Source organism: Mauremys reevesii, unplaced genomic scaffold (genome assembly GCF_016161935.1).
Source record: "Mauremys reevesii isolate NIE-2019 unplaced genomic scaffold, ASM1616193v1 Contig92, whole genome shotgun sequence".
NCBI classification, from domain to species: domain Eukaryota; kingdom Metazoa; phylum Chordata; order Testudines; family Geoemydidae; genus Mauremys; species Mauremys reevesii.
In genome coordinates, this window is record NW_024100909.1 from 240757 (window position 1) to 246819 (window position 6063).

The window sequence follows — 6063 nt, forward strand, 5'->3', positions numbered from 1 at the left end:
CGTGAACCCGAATACTCTCTCAGCCCTGGTCTACACTAAGGTCGGGGGTCGAACTACGGTACGCGAATTCAGCTACGTGAATAACGTAGCTGAATTCGAACTACCCTAGTTCAACTCACTTACCCGTCCAGACGCGCGAAGCGAACTCCGCGGCTCCAAGGTCGACTCCTGCAACTCCTCCTGCCACGGTGGAGTACCGGAGTTCGAACTAGCGCTTCCGGGGTTCGAACTATCGCGTCTAGATCAGACGCGATAGTTCGAACGCTGAGCAGTCGAACTTGCCGCGTCGACCCAGCAGGTAAGTGTAAACGTGCCCTCAGTCCTCAAAGAGAGACCTGGAGAAGGAGACTTGCTGAAGCAAAGCCACAGGGTCTCTGAGGTTTCCCTGGCCCCTCGCCCCTGTCCTGCCTGCCTGATGTCAGCATCTCTCTGTGAGGTCACCACCTCCCCACCACCTTTGACCAATAGTCTGAGGTCCTGCAAAAAGCCTTTGTGATGTCACTGCCACACCCCTCCCTTGCTGTGCTAATGTCCTGCCCCTGCCCAGGCACTTTGGAGGTTTGAGCTACTCCCTGTGGATCACCCCACTCAAGGAGCGTTCGTTCTAGGCAGCAAGCCGGCTAGACAGGAAAACATCAGACGCTGCTCCCAATGCTACACTCAGTTTTTCAGAAATTAGTCGACTTTATGGCCAGAAGAGACCATTAGAGCATCTAATCTGACCCCCTGCATATCACATATCACAGGCCTCCTGTATGACACCAGAGCTACTTTTGGGGCAAACCCATTCCAGAAAGGCATCTAGTCTCCATTATATGACATCAGGAGATGGCAAATCCACCACTTTCCTTGGTAGCTTGTTCCTGTGGTGAATCATCCTCGCTGTTGAATATTTGTGTCTTATTTCTAATATGAATTTGTCTCTTTTCACCTTCCAGCTACTGGGTCTTGTTATGCCTTTCTATGCTCAATTAAAAAGCCCTTTAATACCCAATCTTTTGTCTCCATTAAGGCCCTTCAACACTTCAATGAAGTCACCTTTCAATCTTCTTTTGATAAGCTAAAGAGGTTGAGCTTGTTCAATAGCTCACTAGAAGGCATTTTTCTCCAGCCCTCAGAACACTTCGTGGCTCTTTGGTCATCAGATTCCTGAACTGCAGCTGGATGTGGTTCTTGTTCTTCTGCACAACATAGCTCCTGGAGAAGAGGATCTGCAAATGTACATTCCTATGATACCTTTGTTTAACTGATGAAAACATAAACTAGACACTTAGAGGATTGGAACTGATTTCAGCTGATGGACAGCTTCGCTAGGTTTTTATGCATTTGGACAGCGAAATGTTGAGTGTTTACATTGATATCAAGAACTCCTGTATAGAGGAGCCCCTGAACATAATGGAGAATGGAAATGAAAATGTTTAACTTTTTAAAAAAAAAGAAAGAGGGTTATAAAGGAACACGGGGGTTTGAACTGAGGACTACTTAAACTGCAGTCAAGCACTCTAACACTGAACAATAACCCCATGATGCTAAGAGTATGGAACCGTGATGTCCAGGACTTTGAAGGACAAACCCTGCTTCATCGAGGTCCTTTGCCATTCCCAGACCACAGGTGGTTTTAAAAATGGGGTTTGATTAAACTTCTTAAATGTGGCAAACACCACAGCTTGCACACCCACCGATATAGCTTCTCCCAGTGACATAGCTGCCATCTCTTGGGAAGTGGATTAACTACACCCCCAGGAAAACTCTCTCCCATCAGCATAGAGCAGTGGTTCTCAAACTGTGAGTCAGGTCCCCAAAGTGGGTCATAACCCTGTTTTAATGGGGTTGCCAGGGCTGGCATTAGACTTGTTGGTGCCTGGGGCTGAAACCAAAAGTCTGAGCCCCACCAGCCAGGGCTGAATCCCTCAAGCTCTGGTTTTACCCTCTCCTAACTGGGGCAGGGCTCAGGCTTTGTCTCCTCTGCCTGTGCTCAGTGTAGAGGGGCTTGGTGTGTCTTTCTAGGGTCAGGTAGTAAGTTTTTTGGGGTTTTTTTTGGCAAAAAGGGGTTGTAGTGAAAGGAAGTTTGAGAAACCCTGGCGCAGAGCCCCTGAGTATGTCTAGACTTGGCTCCCTGTGGAAAATCAGACACTGGAAGTACAGCCATGGAGACACCACACACCAGCCTTGCTTAACAGGCAAGAATCAAACCTCCACAGACAAGTGCCTGTTGTTTTCTATCCCATCTCCCTAAGCCCTCAGCCACCACCACTTAACAAAGGGGCTTTGCTACACGATGGTTCTGGTCTCACTGAAGGGTCATTTCCAATTGTTTGCTCAAACCAGCATTAGGGAAAATGGTGCCCTGGGCAAAGCTTGTACTTTGGCACTTCCCCATTGCCCCTGGGCGATCCCCACTCCCCCTTTACCGCTAGCTCCTGTGCTCCCAAACCTTGTACCTCCTTCACCCCTAACTCCTGCCCCTCCTGTGCCCCCTTTGCCCTTAACTCCCTGTGCCACCAGCCATTGCCCCTCTCCTGCAGCCCCTTCACATGGCTCCAGTGCTGGGGGCCCTGCACTTGTTCTCCCTTTCCCTGGGTTTTGGCATCACTAGCCGCTGATTAGTGAGTAGGGTTCAGTGGTTCCCAAAATGTGGGGCAAGACTCCTAGGGGGACACAGAGGAACATTCATGGAGTCAATGAAATCAATTGAGCTTCTTCAGTCTCTCGCTGCAGACATTTCCCTTGTTTTTAAAGGCAAAAATCCTGATCTTTCCAACGGGAGCTGCTGCTTCAATGTTCAGTTTGGGGAGGGATCTGGCTGCACTCAGAGATCTGCCCGCGGGTTACAATCTGCGATCCGAAGGGTCAAACGCAAACAGCGTTTAGATGGGACCGTTAGTGCCGCCCCCGTGTGGCCAAAGATTAGAACTGACCAGCAGAGTTTACAGCTGGAGCCTGGGACGCTCCTGAACAAACTGGGCCCGAAGCCTCTCGCGTGGGATCCTCGCTGTGCAGCAGGAGGCGGAGGGAAGCTGATTGTCAGGGCTCAGGGCAGCTCCCTGCCAGGCTGAGCCGGTGTCTGCGCTAAGCTCGGCATCAATCAGGTGATTCTGGGCAGTTCGGGGTCCCCGGGCTCCCAAAGGAGGGTGAAGCAGGTCACCCCTGGAGCAGGTTAAAGCTGCAGGGTGACAGTGGGGTTGCTGCCCCTGTGAACAGCTGCTGTAGCACCGCCTGGGCAGGACAGGGAGAGCCAGTTATACCCCCCCAGCCTGTATTGGGGGATGGGAGCACTCACACCCTGGGGACCCACCCACCAGAGATCTGCTGGGGGGGAGAGTGGCACCCACACACCCAGGATGTTGTAGGGGGGGACAAGGGCATCCACATTGCGGGATCCTCTGCAGAGGGACGGACACCCACACATCCAGGATTCTGTATGGGGGGCAGAGGTACCCGGACACCTGGGTGGGGGAAGGGGGCACTGAAACATCCGGGATCTTACCTGGGAGGACAGCGGCACCTGCAGCTCGACATGAGATGGGGGCGGGGGGAGCAGGAGCATTTCCCAGTTCCAGGCTGTCCCCGTCTGGCCAAGGCACAGAGCTCACAAGCAGAGTTTAAAGCTCCAGGTGCCAAGCAATAAAAGCAGCTGGGCTCCATGGCTGGTGCCTGTGATCACAGCTCCTGGGGAGGCTGAGGCCAGTGGATCGCTTAAGCTCAGGAGTTCTGGGCTGCACGGGGGCTGTGTCGATCGGGTGTCCGCACTAAGCTTAGCATCAATATGGTGATCCCGGGGAAGCTTGGGGTCCCTAGGTTGCCTAAGGAGGGGTGAACCGACCCAGGTCAGAAACAGAGCAGGTCAAAACTCCTGTGCTGATCAGTAGTGGGATTGTGCCTGTGAATAGCCCCTGCAGTGTAGCCTGGGCGAGACACGGTCTCTTTTTATACAGACACCCCCCGCAGAGCCTGCAGGGGGGATGGGAGCACCCACACGCTGGGGATTCTGACTTGGGGGGAGGGACGCACCCAAGCAACACGGATCTTCAAAAGGGGAACAGAGACACCCACAGATCCTGGATGGGGGCAGGCAGGGGAAACCACACACTGGAGCTAGTTCATGGGGTGGGGGACAGAGACACCCACCGGAGATCCTGGATGGGAGCACCCACACGCTGGGGATCTTGAACTGGGAGGAGGGAAGCACCATGTACCAGAGGTTCTGAAGGGGAACAGGGACACCCACACACCAGGTGTCTTGCAGCAAGAGCTGCGGTCTTCATTTACACAGAGCAGTGATGGGGAATTAACCACGTCCCTTGCGGAGCTTGTTCCACTAGATGATTAGCCTCATTGTCAGGGCGGCTTCAGAAAGTGCGGGGCCCAATTCGAACAGTTTTGATGGGGCCCCGGCAGGGATGACTAAAACAAAAAAACACTTAAAAAAAAACCTTTCATGTCTTCCATGTATTATTTACTTTCCATGACTATATAAATAATAACAAAATTATCTATTACATACATTGCATCATATATTAATTAGCTGATTTGCACTTTCATATCAGGAAAATAATTTGTTTTGATAGTTGTACAACTGATTTTCTTCACTATTTTATTAAAATTTATAAAATATTTCCTTATTAATATAAAATTGCCCCCATCCTTCCCCCCCCTCCAGCGCCACCCGGCCCTGTGGAAACAAACCCTCCTTCCCCAGCTCCGCCCCATTGAAACAAGGTTCAGGGGCGGGGGGAGGAAGAAACAGCACACATGGGGTGACCAGATCACAGCAGTAAAATAGGACCTGCCCCCTCCCTGCTCAGCCCCACCATCACACCCCTCTTCACCCCCTAGCCTCCCACTGGCTTGCTGCATCCCTCCTAGTCAGTCCCCCCACCACCACTCGCCTCCTTTCACCTTCTCCCTCCCCTGCCAGAAACCCCCATGCCCACCCCTAGAGCCCCTGCTGGCTCACTGCTCGCCTCTTTGACCACTCGCCACTTACCCCCTCACCCTTCCCCCCAAGTATAAAGCCTCATTCAAAGACCATGGGGTCACTATATCACTGCACACAGCAGTCAATCAATGCAGTTGTAGATAAATCTCTGCATTATGCATTTTTGTATAACTTTTATATGACTTTGTATTGAACCTTGGTAATATGTTATAGCAGGCCCTAAAGGTAGTGTAATTAAGGTAAAAGAAAAATGTCTTTTTGCTTGGAGTAGAATAAGATCTTCCCCCCACTTTGTAATCAGTTGCCCTGTTGAATGGATGAGGTGGGACTGAGGAAGGTGTGGAAGGCAGCACCTCCAGACACCTGCAACCCTTGGAGAGGGGCTGGGAGCCAGACAGAGGAGAGCTTTGCCCAGGCTGAGTGGGACGGAGTTTGGGTGCTGGGTGCAGGCTCTGGGCTGGGGCACAGGTGGGGTGCAGAAAGGGTGGAGGGGTGCAGGCTCTGGGAGGGAGTGCAGAGGGCTGGGTGCAGTCTCTGGGATAGATTTTGGGGGCCGGAGAGGGGGTGGTGGATGCTGGGAGGGGACTGCCATCACATGTGGCTTGCTTTCTCCTCTGCTGCCCCTCACCATAGCTGTGGGATTGAATGTGAGATGCTGAAGGCTTCTGGATTGGGAATTGTGTGTGAAGGGCTGGCTTTAGGCTTGTTCTCATTGGCCAGCTAATTGTGAATAGGTAGACAGGTGTGTAGAATGATAATTACCCTATGAGTTACAGCTGCGGCTGTGTGGGTTTAATTAACTAATTAGCAATTGTGGTTGCTTATCATGTTATATATAAGAGCATGCTGGGAATGAATAAACGGAGATGCATACACACACACTCTCTCTCTCTGCTTGGACTTCGTTCCTGCTCTTGCGATGCAACAAATGGTGACCCCGATGTGATGAATGAAGATAGTGTCGGTGGCCTGAACTGATAAAAAGAAAAAGAGGGACGCGCCTGAAGTCCCAGCGTCGAGCGGCCGGAAAGAAAAAAAAAAATAAAAAAAGGCGCACGGCTTTCACGAGCGAGCAGCTGCTGGAGCTGGAGAAGGAATTCCACTGCAAGAAGTACCTGAGCCTG